The sequence below is a fragment of the Olea europaea genome, chromosome 6 (assembly GCF_002742605.1).
Source record: "Olea europaea var. sylvestris chromosome 6, O_europaea_v1, whole genome shotgun sequence".
In the NCBI taxonomy this organism is placed as follows: Eukaryota; Viridiplantae; Streptophyta; class Magnoliopsida; order Lamiales; family Oleaceae; genus Olea; species Olea europaea.
In genome coordinates this window covers 7,192,621-7,208,330 of record NC_036242.1, presented here as the reverse complement: position 1 = coordinate 7,208,330, position 15,710 = coordinate 7,192,621, and the positions used below count along the sequence as shown (strand labels likewise).

General features: G+C 31.0%; 1 pseudogene; it reads right to left on the bottom strand.

The window, feature by feature from the left end:
• Positions 1-3,646: 3,646 nt before the first annotated feature.
• Positions 3,647-14,212, bottom strand: LOC111395075 (annotated as a pseudogene).
• Between the last annotated feature and the right edge of the window lie 1,498 nt (positions 14,213-15,710).

Sequence of the window (15,710 nt, the reverse complement as noted above, 5' to 3'; positions counted from 1 at the left end):
TTACCAAACATTAAAGATTAACCATTAACACTCAAATAGTTACTTATATGAAATCTCCTAGCGGGTCTNCACACGTGATGGTCTGTTCGTAATAACGATATCTATAACTCGTTATTACTTATGACCATGATTGATTTAAGATTCAATCATATATAATTTGTATGTCACAATCATACCTCTTTGTGAATAACAAATTATCAAGATTTGAATCTACGGACTCATTTATTTAATTTATTTTAATATTAATTAAAAATAGATCTACCATAAAATTGCATCAATTATATATTAAAAATGTTTATGTCCAAAGTTGTTTGGACCTAGAGTATAACACTTACATGAATGATATGTGACAGAACACCATGGAATCTCCATGCCACATTTATGGAAATTATGGGAGCAGTCGATGGAGGAATTTAAATGTTCATTCCATATTCTTTTAATTGACTTTTAGTCTTAGAATATGGATAGAAAATGGACTGTGTTTTGAATACAAATACCTACTTTTAGTCTTAGAATTCGATCAGAAAATGAAATGTGTTTTTAATATAAAAACAGCATCAATCTTACTTTTTTTAAAAATGGAAGTTTGTGTTGATGGTGATTTATTTCAGTTTATTCAAGTTAAAAAAACAAGTGCTGTTGTGACCATGTATAGGATATTGCATTTTAAATTCAATGGCTATACTTGCTTTCCAACTATCATAAAGACAAAACTAATGTCTCAAATTTCTGACCACACATTAATATCATTATTTAGAACATTTTACAAAACAAATTGAGAACTACTAAAGATTTAGCCTATCATGCTTAAATTACAAACATTCATAATAAATTGAGAATTTATAACCCAGAATATGTAATTGCAAGAAGAAATTTCAGGATCAAATTTTGTCTATTTCAATGTCTTCAATAGAGTGCTCAAGAAATCCCAGTTCTCTCTTGCTTGGAACAAAGCTCTTGATGGTTAAAATGTATAGAATGTATGTTTTTGTCTCCCTCAAAACTCTCTTCCCCTTTTGCTAGATGAATAATTGTCTTTGTAGCCTCTAGAATTAGGTGAAATTTGTGCTCTAATCCCATTCCATGTAGAACTTGATTTAAATTAAGAAATAAAATCTTTGCTACCTTGTAAAACCACGTGATTGAAATCAACACGATAGCAGGGTAACGTTGATTGTGATCGTATGATAATATTCTTGAACTTGGTAAAACTTCTGATCACATAGATAGAGCCTTGCAATTGCAAGGTGCATCCATTTCTCTTCCGATTCAGGTTAGTCACTAAGTTTTCCTATCGATTCAGCTCGAGTCACTTCCTATTTACATTGTTGGTCCTTCATCGAATATTTATACCTCAGTCCCAAATTTCCACAAATTGTTTCTTCTTAGTCCTTATCATTCAATTTCTGCCTCATTTCTTCATGTGCCATACAACATCTAGTTTCTCCTAAATAAATCAATATACAATAAAAACTAAGTATCAATTGAATAAAAGTCCTTGCATATGTCCATCTTTTGAGGTTGAGATCCATAAATACAAAATCATACTTAGAATAATGCAATTCACAGTCACTCACTACAACAGTCATCTTATGTAACATACACATGACAATGCATTAAATAATCACCAACTATGTATATAACACGTAGATTGACTGTCGTAGTAAGCGACCACGAATAACATTACTCACTTGCTTATGATTAAAGTAAATAATAAAAATCTCTAATGAAAATTGATTTCTCATTTTAAAAATGAATAAATAAAAAATAGATCTAAAATATTGGCTTAAAAAGAAACTACAAATCTTTAATGCCAACTTTATTATGATATTATTAGTTTGATTTTCTAAGTGTAGTTTAAATTTTAAGAGTATAAATGAGTAAAAATTATAGAAAATGCTACTAAATCAAGAAATATAAAATATTTAAAAATTATTTTCTTTCTTTATTATATTATTCTATAACATGTTTTTATTTTCATTTTTTAAATATTCGTCAATCATATTAGCCAAAACATATAATGTTTTTAGAAAGTAAATTGTATTTTAAAATCTTTTAAGATATTATCACAATTCATAATGATATTCTTTTAACTAAGGCTAATAATAGTATGTAAGGTATTTTAAGAAATTTAAAGAAATAATGGAAAAATAGTTTAATTGTATGTAATAAGAATTTCAAAATAGTACAATGCAAAGGGATTAAACAAAAAATATATTTTTGCTTTTTGTTGACAGGGAGAATATGTAATGAAAACCTTGTTGGAGGTTTTTCAAATTTTTTTAAAATGGAGAGGCTGTATTTGTAATAGTCACTATTTTCAAATTTCAAGGGATGTCTATAATTTTCTAATTTGTCATCTATTTTTAAATATTATTAATTTTAAGCTTTTAACTATTTTTGTTCTATAAAATACTAACCGCTTAGGACTGCTGCTGTAAATAAATTTGTGGTGCATCAAAATACAGTTTTTGTAGAAATTAATTAAATGCCTAAATATTGTATCTAGAGCAATGCATTATTTCCAGAGAAAGGGACTAATTAATTATATTATGGGGTCTAGAGTATATGCAATGAAATATTGTGAAACGGTTGAATGATATGTGACAGAACATCGTGTATTCTCATTTCCCATATATTTTTTGTGGAAAGCATGAAGGAATGTAAATATTCATTTACTTTTAGTCTTTGAATTTGGACAGAAAATGAACAGTGATTTCAATATAAAAACTAACAACAATCTTGCTGTTGTAACCATGTGCATGGTATTGCGTGTCAAATTCATTGTCTATACTTTCTCCAACTAATGTCTTAAATTTCAGACCACACATTTTTCCACTCCTACGCCATAACTAATTCTTCACTGTAGACATTGGATGTAGGGATGGCAGTGGGCCGAGTCGAGCCGGCTCGGTTGGTTAACCCACGAGCTTGGTTCGGGCTCGGCTCGTTGCTCGTGGGCGAGCTCGGCTCTGCCCATGAGCTCGTGTACTCACGAGCCACAGGCTTGTGGGTCGAGTCGAGCCCACGAGCGGCTCGCGAGCTCGTGAATTTATTTTTTATTATTTTTTTTTTTGCAAATTTTATTGATAAAATTTTATTTTTTTCCACTTTTTTAGACGAGCCGGCTTGTGGGCTCGGCCCATGAGCCGCTCGAGATCGACGAGCCGAGCGGCTCGGCTCGGCTCGTTGGACGCGACCCCCTGCTCAGCTCGAGCTCGGGCTCGGGCTCATCATTTGACGAGCCCGAGCAGCCCACGAGCCGAGCTTTGACGAGCCGAACCGGCTCTGCCCAATTGACATCCCTAATTGGATGAAACAAGAAGGTAGTGAGCGAGATATCCTTATCCATTCTGCTTTGTTAGTTCCACGGAAATGATCACAAAAATATTGGTAATGAAGCATTCAATAATGATGAAGACAATGATCCCATTAATGGTGGTAGTGAAGCAATCAATCACCAGAATTAAGCAAATCAATATTGCTAGAGTAATCTGCATCTAATCTATATAAATAGCAAACATTTTATAGATTTGATTCAGCATTTATAGCTCGTAGAATCATGGATTTTCATATAAGATTTGTCCTGTATTTTGTATGTAAGTAGTTGAATATCAATGAATCGCAACATAGCTTCCAGTTCTAATTATTCGTAAGAAAATTTCAACATTAGTATCATTATTTAGAACATTGAACAAAACAAATACAAAGTTTTTAACTACTCAAAGGGCTTTCCAGTAGATATAACGTTCGATTCCATACGAGGAAATTCAACGTTTGGATAACCTTAATTAAGACCTAATTGAGTCGTAGAATTTGAGAAGATAGCACTAAATATGGATGACAATAAGGTGATACACTAGAATGAAAGTCTGCACCACAACTATGTTCAGTTGGACATTGTTGCTGGTTGAATGAGTATCGACGTTATGAAATCTTTGAACTTTGTTTTAGAATTTGTGTATCCATCACTGTCTTTGTATAGAAGATTGATGACACGTGTAAGATGTACTACTTGTACAAGAACAGCCATTGGTACTGCATCTGAATTAAGGCATTCTTGGTTTATATCCTTCCACGCGTTCATGACTTGCATTTGAAATACAGCAAATGCATCTTCTTTTGAAGCCCCTTTCTCTTTTATGTAACATTCAACAGCCGTTATTTTTTGCTCAAACTGCATAAAAGTAACACAACCCAAAACTTGTAAATCTAATGCTAAGCAGGCTATTCATTTTTCTCATATGTTGACGGGCATAAGAAAAAAAAAACCCCATCTAATAAACTTGTGTAATTTAAAGAAAATCAATTTATAAGAATTCAAACTTCTTACCCCATGACTTACCATATCGTCCATTAGTCTCCAAATTATTGATGAAGCATGAACTGATAATGGTTCACTTGAAATCCAATCAAAGGCTTCCTTAGTTACCAGTTCTCCTATACCTACCAAAGCTGTTGTAGATAGCATCACGCGACCCCTAGATTCTAGTGCGACTCTCATATACTCTTCAAGTGTTGGAGTATATCTGTTGTAAGTCCATTTTGCCTCTTCGAAATATGCACGGACTAATTTTTTCATCTATAAATTGAAATTGTGATTAGATACTATTAATTGGATGTAATTGTCCTTAAATTCTAGCAACTTTATTAATATTGATTACCTCATCAATTGAGTAGAGAACACGATACGATTTTCCTATCTTTCCTAACTCTTTCTCAGCTTCAAGATAAACATCTAGAAGAGATTTGTAAAAGTATTTCATGTACGATGGTTACTGATCTACGGCACTAAAATCCCACCTGCTCACAAAAATATTCAATATCAAATCGGAATTTATTTGAATTATATATTTCACTATGAATAAATATGTTATTAGATATTAAGACACAAAGAATAACTCAAAACTCACATTTCAATTGCATCTGTGAAAAGTTTAAGTTAATCTAGGGTCCCATAAACATCATAGGTGTCATCAATAATAGAAGTCATGGCCATCACTTTGGTCAGAATTTTCCTTGCTAGAGAGTATTGGGGCTCATAGTAGACACATAATATCCAAAAGTAGCATTCCACCAGCCTATCTCTTGCAAAAGGCAATTTTTTTCCAAACTCTAAAGCCTTCCACCACCTGCAATTCACATCTGAAAGTAAATAAATTTTACTAATATACCGAGTGAAGCTTCACATAACAAACTAACCTTGTAATGTCACTGAACTCTTTCTGGTGGATCTTCTGCACTATGTTGAAGTCTAATTTTGCAAAATTCAGGAGCACGTCTTTCTTAATGGAGTTTTCAGTAGATAACTCTAGAAGGAGCTGCTCAAGGACATACCCAATTTTCTCATACTTGAGAATGATTCTCAAATTGCAGTGCCAATCAAAAAAATTTGGTATGGTCAGTTTGTTGGCATCTAGTATGCCTCTCAAATTCATATGATTACTCATGATTCGAAAACTGTTAATGACGAAAAATAAAGAATTAATATATATTGTAATGCATTGAACAAATTTAATATGGAATTTTATTAAACGTGCTCCCAATGTTTAAAATGAATTCATCATTTGATTCCCAGTAGGCTAGGATCCCATCTATTACGTCAAGATTTTAAGTGTACTCAACAAATCTTAATAAAACATTTGGATAGATACTATTATTAATTGTATTTCCATACAACTCCCCAATCATTAAACCGACAACTCCTTGTCTTCACACAACTAATATGTTAGTTTAACATGCCTCTAAAACGAGTGTACTCAAAAAAAGATAAATTTTAGTTAAGTCAATCATTCAGAAATATCAAATATTTCATAGTTTCAAACATATCCATAATAGATCAAACTTGAGTGTACTCAACAAGCTGAGATCGATTTAGGATTCTCGTTTTTTACTATAATGACGGAAGGCAAATAATACCAACTTAATATTTTAACGAGGGATTTAACATGCAGTGGTCTCATACATATAATCATGCATCAACTATGCAAATAAATATACAAATAATAGTATGGATGATTATGTACTTATTTTATCTAATTTTCCTGAGCCAAGAGGAAAACTAATTGGTCAATTCCTAGGAGGTATATCATCGAATTAATATCAATGCACCATCTACATGATTTTCTCATTTTCTTGCTCCTTCAATTAGTCTAGCTGCAACATGTATCCTATACTAGTTGGCATGCAGACCTAAATGAAATTGGACTCGCATGACCATAATAATAACAACAACAACGAACTTGCAAGTCCAAAAATAATATTGAGCTCGCAAGCCCCATAACAACAATAATATTAACGGACTCGCAAGTTCAAAACAATTAAGAGCTCGTAGACCCGTAAAACGACAAGAACTAAATCAATCATTTAACACATCCACATGGTCGAGTCCATAATCATCTATAAATAGACATTCATCACATAAATGTTTCCTATATAATATCTAATATTATATGCAATGTCTCAGGAATCTAGCAATTATAGTCGTCAAAACTCATTTAAATAAATGGATCGAAATAATTAAATAATTAATTAATCATATTAACTAATTAACTTAATTGGCGGGCCTATTTAATTAAAATCAAATTTTAATTAAATTTCGGATTAGAGTCCAACTCTAATTCCATGATCATAGGGGGAAGTTATTTAATTAAAATCAAATTTTAATTAAATTCTTGATTAGAGTCCAACTCTAATTCTATAAAAAATTAGGGTGTGATAATTTAATTAAAATCAAATTTTAAGTAATTATTAAGTTAGAGTCCTACTCTAATTTCAATATTTGTGTGGGGGAAGTAATATTAATTAAAATCAAATTTTAATTAACATAAGATTAGAGTCCAAATTCTAATTAAATTGAATTAATATTTTAATTTAGGACAAAACTCCTAAATAAAAAAAAATTCAATTTAGGGTTAAAATTAAATATTTAAGTTAAAATCTAATTTTAACAAAAATATAAAAGTTGTCAATTTTAAATAAATTATTAATTTTGGGCCCAAATACAAATATGTGTCAAACTCAATTAAAATTATAATTTAAAAACCCATTTAGAATTCAAATTTAAAACACATTTTAACAATTGCAATTTGACCCAAGTCAGAATTAAAAACAGGCCCCTCAACTATGCAATTTACGTGACAAGTCCTTTATTTAAAATTTGCAGGACAACTCCCCAAAACAATTTACATGTGGGGACCTGCAATTTCATAAATTGCATGAAAGGCCTCCCACTTCAACTCTCCCCAAACCCTAATTTTTTTTCTTTTATTCACTTCGGCGCTGCCTAGCAACCTAACAGCTGTCCTATCCAGCCTCCAATGGAATTCTACACAGAGAACATATTGTAGCCATCGAGGTTTTCTTCTCTTGTGCTAGCAAAGAATTATGAGAATCTCTACAAATTAAAAATCCTAGCCATGTATTTATATAAACCCAAACGGGCTTGACCTGACCCGATCCAATATTTAGTTAATTTATTTAATTAATTCTGGTCTATGAATTAATTAATTTAATTAATTCGGGCCTATAAATAACCAACCCAATTAATTAATTTATCTAATGATTGTTAAATTAATTAATTGACAAATTACAATATTCCAATTCCCTTTTTGTGTGTGATCCGTTAGGTTCCCGATCATGATGCCTAACGACGTGAAATATTATTTTGATCTAACCAAAATAGATAAATTAAAATACCCTTTTAATTTATCACTAGTTCACACTCGCCGTCTCAAATTGATATCTAGCAATGTGTTAGGATAATACATGTGACGGAAAATGTCACGTGGTATAACAATACCAAACTTGTTTGTTTATCGTGAAACTATAATCCCATCGTCAATATGATCCAATCAACTACGAGATATGGAAGTGTGTCGATTTCAATCATCGATCATATCTTTTATTCCACTACTAAGTCTATATAGGTCGAAAACTCTTTTTCAATTTTTGAGTATATATTGGCCAAGGATTTCGTTATCGACTTAATTGAATGAAATGCAGATCATAATATCTTACTATCTAAAAATGACAAATCATCTATTGGTCATTTATAACCTTCATATAATTCTTAACATACCCGAACTATGTCGTATTAGCGGCCCTTGGTAGAGAAACATCCAACACCGCGAGTATGACTGTTGTGATACAAGGCACTATGATGACCTCAAGTCAAAGGACCAATTTCACTATCGATCGTTAGAGATTACCACTGAAACTCAAATAGTTATCTATGTAGAATCTTTTAGCGGGTCTCCAATGTTTTGTTCTATAACAAAACATCCACGCGTTCATTTAAGTGTCTCCACATTTTAGATTGTGAGATCAGCTATTTACTTCACAAGTAAGAAATGTCACACGTGATGGTCTATATGTAAAAACAATATTCATATCTTGTTATTACTTATGGCCATGGATAATTAAAAATCCAATCATATGTAATTTACATTTAACAATCACAACTCTTTGTGATTAACAAATTACTTAAACTTGAATCTTTAGATTCTATTATTTAACATTATTCATCAGAATATTAATTTAAATAATAATAGATCTTGTCAAAAATTAATGCATTAAGCATATTAAAAGTGTTTACAACTTAAATCGATTGGATTTAGGGCATAACATTTACAAGAAGTATACGCAAGGAAATAATCTCTCCAAATGATAGGATGATACGTGACAGAGCGATGAGTATCCCTGAATGATCATATTTTTGGTGAAAAATGGGGCAGCAGATGCATGGATTTGGATGTCCATTTCTGTATTTCACTCTTGAAATTTGGACAGTAAATCGAAGAAATGCTTCTCACTTCAATGGTCTTGTTTGAATTTACAAGTTCCTTTGAAGGGTATTTGTAATACTAGGATATCAGGAGTACGTAGGCCAAGATAATTTAGACCACGTTTTCATTACTTTGAAATATTGAAAATTTATAAATCCATTTGTATAAAATGCCAAAGGAATGTTGAACTAATTTTATTTTTTTTTAACCGTTAATAAATGAAAAATACAACATAGAACTGCTAGAACCCTTCTAATTTACTCCTTCAGTGTCGGATTCCAGCCGCATCCCAGATACACCCATTTAACTTCTTCAAAATATACAGAAAGTAATTTCCAATTTTTTATTTTATTTTATTTATTTATTTTTTTCCCATTTGCATATAGTGAAAAATATTTTTGACAGCAAATATAACATGTTCATTGGGAATTGGATATATCAATTGTGAATGTATATATTTTAGTGCAATGTCAAAAAAATTTGAAAATCACTCACACTAAATTTTAGCATTTAGTCGGATTGGACCAATAGTTCCACTTGAAAAACATACACGGCTATACATCATTGTCTGTACGACAAAAAATTATTTGCTTGCTTAGGGTGTGATAATTTAATTAAAATCAAATTTTAAGTAATTATTAAGTTAGAGTCCTACTCTAATTTCAATATTTGTGTGGGGGAAGTAATATTAATTAAAATCAAATTTTAATTAACATAAGATTAGAGTCCAAATTCTAATTAAATTGAATTAATATTTTAATTTAGGACAAAACTCCTAAATAAAAAAAAATTCAATTTAGGGTTAAAATTAAATATTTAAGTTAAAATCTAATTTTAACAAAAATATAAAAGTTGTCAATTTTAAATAAATTATTAATTTTGGGCCCAAATACAAATATGTGTCAAACTCAATTAAAATTATAATTTAAAAACCCATTTAGAATTCAAATTTAAAACCCATTTTAACAATTGCAATTTGACCCAAGTCAGAATTAAAAACAGGCCCCTCAACTATGCAATTTACGTGACAAGTCCTTTATTTAAAATTTGCAGGACAACTCCCCAAAACAATTTACATGTGGGGACCTGCAATTTCATAAATTGCATGAAAGGCCTCCCACTTCAACTCTCCCCAAACCCTAATTTTTTTTCTTTTATTCACTTCGGCGCTGCCTAGCAACCTAACAGCTGTCCTATCCAGCCTCCAATGGAATTCTACACAGAGAACATATTGTAGTCATCGAGGTTTTCTTCTCTTGTGCTAGCAAAGAATTATGAGAATCTCTACAAATTAAAAATCCTAGCCATGTATTTATATAAACCCAAACGGGCTTGACCTGACCCGATCCAATATTTAGTTAATTTATTTAATTAATTCTGGTCTATGAATTAATTAATTTAATTAATTCGGGCCTATAAATAACCAACCCAATTAATTAATTTATCTAATGATTGTTAAATTAATTAATTGACAAATTACAATATTCCAATTCCCTTTTTGTGTGTGATCCGTTAGGTTCCCGATCATGATGCCTAACGACGTGAAATATTATTTTGATCTAACCAAAATAGATAAATTAAAATACCCTTTTAATTTATCACTAGTTCACACTCGCCGTCTCAAATTGATATCTAGCAATGTGTTAGGATAATACATGTGACGGAAAATGTCACGTGGTATAACAATACCAAACTTGTTTGTTTATCGTGAAACTATAATCCCATCGTCAATATGATCCAATCAACTACGAGATATGGAAGTGTGTCGATTTCAATCATCGATCATATCTTTTATTCCACTACTAAGTCTATATAGGTCGAAAACTCTTTTTCAATTTTTGAGTATATATTGGCCAAGGATTTCGTTATCGACTTAATTGAATGAAATGCAGATCATAATATCTTACTATCTAAAAATGACAAATCATCTATTGGTCATTTATAACCTTCATATAATTCTTAACATACCCGAACTATGTCGTATTAGCGGCCCTTGGTAGAGAAACATCCAACACCGCGAGTATGACTGTTGTGATACAAGGCACTATGATGACCTCAAGTCAAAGGACCAATTTCACTATCGATCGTTAGAGATTACCACTGAAACTCAAATAGTTATCTATGTAGAATCTTTTAGCGGGTCTCCAATGTTTTGTTCTATAACAAAACATCCACGCGTTCATTTAAGTGTCTCCACATTTTAGATTGTGAGATCAGCTATTTACTTCACAAGTAAGAAATGTCACACGTGATGGTCTATATGTAAAAACAATATTCATATCTTGTTATTACTTATGGCCATGGATAATTAAAAATCCAATCATATGTAATTTACATTTAACAATCACAACTCTTTGTGATTAACAAATTACTTAAACTTGAATCTTTAGATTCTATTATTTAACATTATTCATCAGAATATTAATTTAAATAATAATAGATCTTGTCAAAAATTAATGCATTAAGCATATTAAAAGTGTTTACAACTTAAATCGATTGGATTTAGGGCATAACATTTACAAGAAGTATACGCAAGGAAATAATCTCTCCAAATGATAGGATGATACGTGACAGAGCGATGAGTATCCCTGAATGATCATATTTTTGGTGAAAAATGGGGCAGCAGATGCATGGATTTGGATGTCCATTTCTGTATTTCACTCTTGAAATTTGGACAGTAAATCGAAGAAATGCTTCTCACTTCAATGGTCTTGTTTGAATTTACAAGTTCCTTTGAAGGGTATTTGTAATACTAGGATATCAGGAGTACGTAGGCCAAGATAATTTAGACCACGTTTTCATTACTTTGAAATATTGAAAATTTATAAATCCATTTGTATAAAATGCCAAAGGAATGTTGAACTAATTTTATTTTTTTTTAACCGTTAATAAATGAAAAATACAACATAGAACTGCTAGAACCCTTCTAATTTACTCCTTCAGTGTCGGATTCCAGCCGTATCCCAGATACACCCATTTAACTTCTTCAAAATATACAGAAAGTAATTTCCAATTTTTTATTTTATTTTATTTATTTATTTTTTTCCCATTTGCATATAGTGAAAAATATTTTTGACAGCAAATATAACATGTTCATTGGGAATTGGATATATCAATTGTGAATGTATATATTTTAGTGCAATGTCAAAAAAATTTGAAAATCACTCACACTAAATTTTAGCATTTAGTCGGATTGGACCAATAGTTCCACTTGAAAAACATACACGGCTATACATCATTGTCTGTACGACAAAAAATTATTTGCTTGCTATTTTCGAAAATGATGAAGATCAAATGTCTTATGATTTAAATATAAAAAGCAAATTTGCATGATGAAGCTTGCGATCGCATTCTAGCTGGATCCCACATCCAAATTATTCGGCTGCCAAGAATACAATTTCTAGAATTTGCATTTCGTACTTAAGCACACTTTTCTATTTAGTATCTGAATTTAACTCTTCCAGAATGAACAGTACGTAAGTCATTCTTATGAAAAAGTAAAGGGTTTAAATCATGAGGATGCCATAGAAATTTGTGAAGGGTAAGATGGACTCAAACTCTTCCAAAATGAACAGTACGTAAGTTAACAGCAAGGTATGAGTACAGGAACTGAGTCATTACAAAAAACAAAAAAAAATACAAAAAAAAAAACACGCATTTTAATGACCCAGGCTTCGTGTCCAAGTCGTTATATCATACATACTGATCAATTTGAAAAATTCTAAACTCATCTTACCCTTTAGAAATTCTATCGTGTACCATGATTCGAACCCTTAACATTTCAAATTAAGTAAGAGAGCGGATAATATGTATAATACAACGAATTGGGCACGAGGCCTAGATCGTTACATATGGGGTATTCATACCTATATTAGTTTTCTCTAATATCCCTTCTATCAGAAGGATTTATTGAGGGTGGGGCGGGGAATTACTCTTTCCCTTAGTAACATTTAAGTGTAATGACAGGTGGACATGAGTCTCTTATTGAAACTTGTGTAAGCTTTGCTTATTTTTAGTCTTGAAATTTGGGGATGAGGTATAATCAGTGTGTTTGAAGCACATTATTTTGAAAGAATATATTTTGAAATAGTAGATTAATGAAAAATGTGGTTAAAAAATGAGAAAAAATTTTGAATTTGCGTATAATATTATTTTATTGAATAATGTGTGGATGAAATAATGTTTAATTACTGTTTAAGAATATATTTTTTAAAAGAATGCGGCTCAAATAGGACCTCGATAACACTTCTAAAGTCTTGACATTATATTCGAGCCCCATTTTTAGTGTAGAATGTATTTTGAAATAGTAAATTGATGGAGAATGTGTGGTTAAATTGAAGGAAAAGTTTTTGGGTTGCGTGTAATATTATTTTATTGAAAAATGAGTGGTTGAAAAGAAAAGAGAAAATATATATTTCGAAAAAAATGGAGATCAAACAAGCTAAAATGTTGTTGAAAACTTAGCCCCCGTTTGGCGCATTCTTTCCAAGTTTTAATGGTTGAAATAATATTTTTTTTTTTAAATGTGTGGTTGAAAAATAATGAAATTTTTTTTATTTGCGTGTAAAATTATTTTATGGAAGATTGTGTGGTTAAAAATAAGAGAGAGAAAAAGAATGAGAATGAGAATGGTGGCCAATCGGAGGTTTAATTTAGTTAAATAAATGAGATTAATTTTGAATAACTTAAGCTTTTAAATATGATAGTTCAACATAATATCAAAGGTTGCTGAGTTCAATTGTTGTCGTTACCCATTTATTTTATTGCTGAATCAAAGTACTATTAATGCCTAGACAGTATTTCTAGGCCTCCACATAGATCCAATGGGAATTTCGATTCTTTGACCGTGTCTTCTCATAAATAAACAAGTCAAGTACAAGAGGGGTTGGAGGCGTGTTTGCCTTACCTCCGGAACAATACAACGAGAAAAGAAAAGAAGGTTTTGAAAGTGCTAAACATATTAATGCTACTTCAACTACATTTTTATTTAAAGACACAACAAACTTTGTACTAATTCGAGAAAAATTTAAGTAGAAATATATAGTTATACTAGCGATATCAATACAAAAAAAATGAACTACACAAAAGAATACATGGTTTTATTTTGTAACTGCATTTGAGAAAAGTAAAAATTCATTGAGGATACCATAAATATCATAGCGAAGTCAGTGATAATTTGGTTTATAGTTAGGGAAATTAATCATAGTGCTTATTTGGTCTAACATTTCCTGCAACAACTTATTTACCTCTTCTCGTAGTCTTTTTCTTGTTCTTTATGAAAAAATATTTCCTGCACATGTGTTTTAAAGCTTAAAACATTTTAATATGCACGACAAAAATTATATTTTAGTGCAATGTGCATATTTTTTTCTTCAGTATCCCACAGGTAAGTTGAAGCATTTAGGTAGATGGACCACCGGTACCATTGTGCGACACAAACACCGCAAAATGAAAAAGCTCAATTGTGTGCACGTTTTTAATTTGAAGACTAAGATATGTAGGCCTAGAAAGTCTTGACCACACATCAGTTATCTGCTTTTTGCTAGGTAAAAACAATAATTGATAATTATAAATTTTAATTCTATATCACCGAGGGAAATAAAATTTTAGAATGAAAATAGACACACAAAAACACGTAAAATTTATAGAGGCTTGTCTCAATGTGAGACTACATCCTCTTCTACCGATGATTCAATTTAATGAAAAGAAATGTATAAGAGAAAAATCACATACCCTATTTTCTCTAATATATTTCTTTTGATGATGATTACAAAACTCCAATGATGGTTCCCCATTTATAAATACAATTAGAATAAAATCTAAATTACAAGTGTAAATTTCTAAACCATCCATAATAAAACGTTGGTCATTTTCTGCTACAACTTATTTAACTCTTCTCGTAGTCTTTTTCTTGTTCTTTATGAGAAAATATTTCTTGCCCAAGCATATTAAAGCGCTTAAAACATTTTAATGTGCAGGACACAATTTATACCTTAGTGCAATGTGCATATTTTTTTCTTCAATATCCCACAAAGTAAATTGAAGCATTTAGGTACGTAGCTGAACCACCAGTACCATTGTGCAACACAAACACTGCAAAATGAAATTTTATTTGCTTCCCATTATCCAAAAAGACAAAGCTCAATTGTGTGCACGTTTTTAATTTGAAGACTAAGCTATGTAGGCCTAGAAATCTTGACCCAAAAAAAAAAAAAAAAAAAGAGTAAGTCTTGACCACACATCAGTTATCTGATTTTCTCTAGCTAAAAACAACTGATAAAAAGTTGCTATAATAGATAATTATAAATTTTAATTCTATATCATCGAGAGAAATAAAATTGTAGAAAGAAAATGGAAACATAAGAACACAAAAAATTTATAGAGGCTCGCGTCAATCTGAGATTACATCCTCTTCTGCCAATAATTTACTTTAATGAAAAGTAGTGTGCAAGAGAAAGATCGCATACCCTATTTTTCTCCAATATCTTTCTGTTAATGATATTTACAAAACTATAATGATGGTTCCTATTTATATATAAAACTAGAATAAAATCGAAATTACCAGTATAAATTGCTAAACCATCCTGAACGAAATTTTGGTCCAGAGTGTCTACTCAGACATGATGCATGCTAACACAATTTCTAGATAGGACTAATTCTATGGAGCAAATGAAGTCGGCAGGTGGGTAGTTCGAATTATTGGGAAAGTGTGAAGAAAATCCCATATATCAATGAAGTATGAGATAGTATATGGGCATATAACATGAGATGCACTACACGTACAGGAAATTGCAACAGATTCCAACAGGGGACCTGTACCTGCAGTTTTTTTTTTTTTTTTTTTTTTTTTTTCTTTTTCATATAACATTTAGGGATTGAGCTTCAATTCCTTGTACAGATTATTCTTATTGAAATGACAACTGC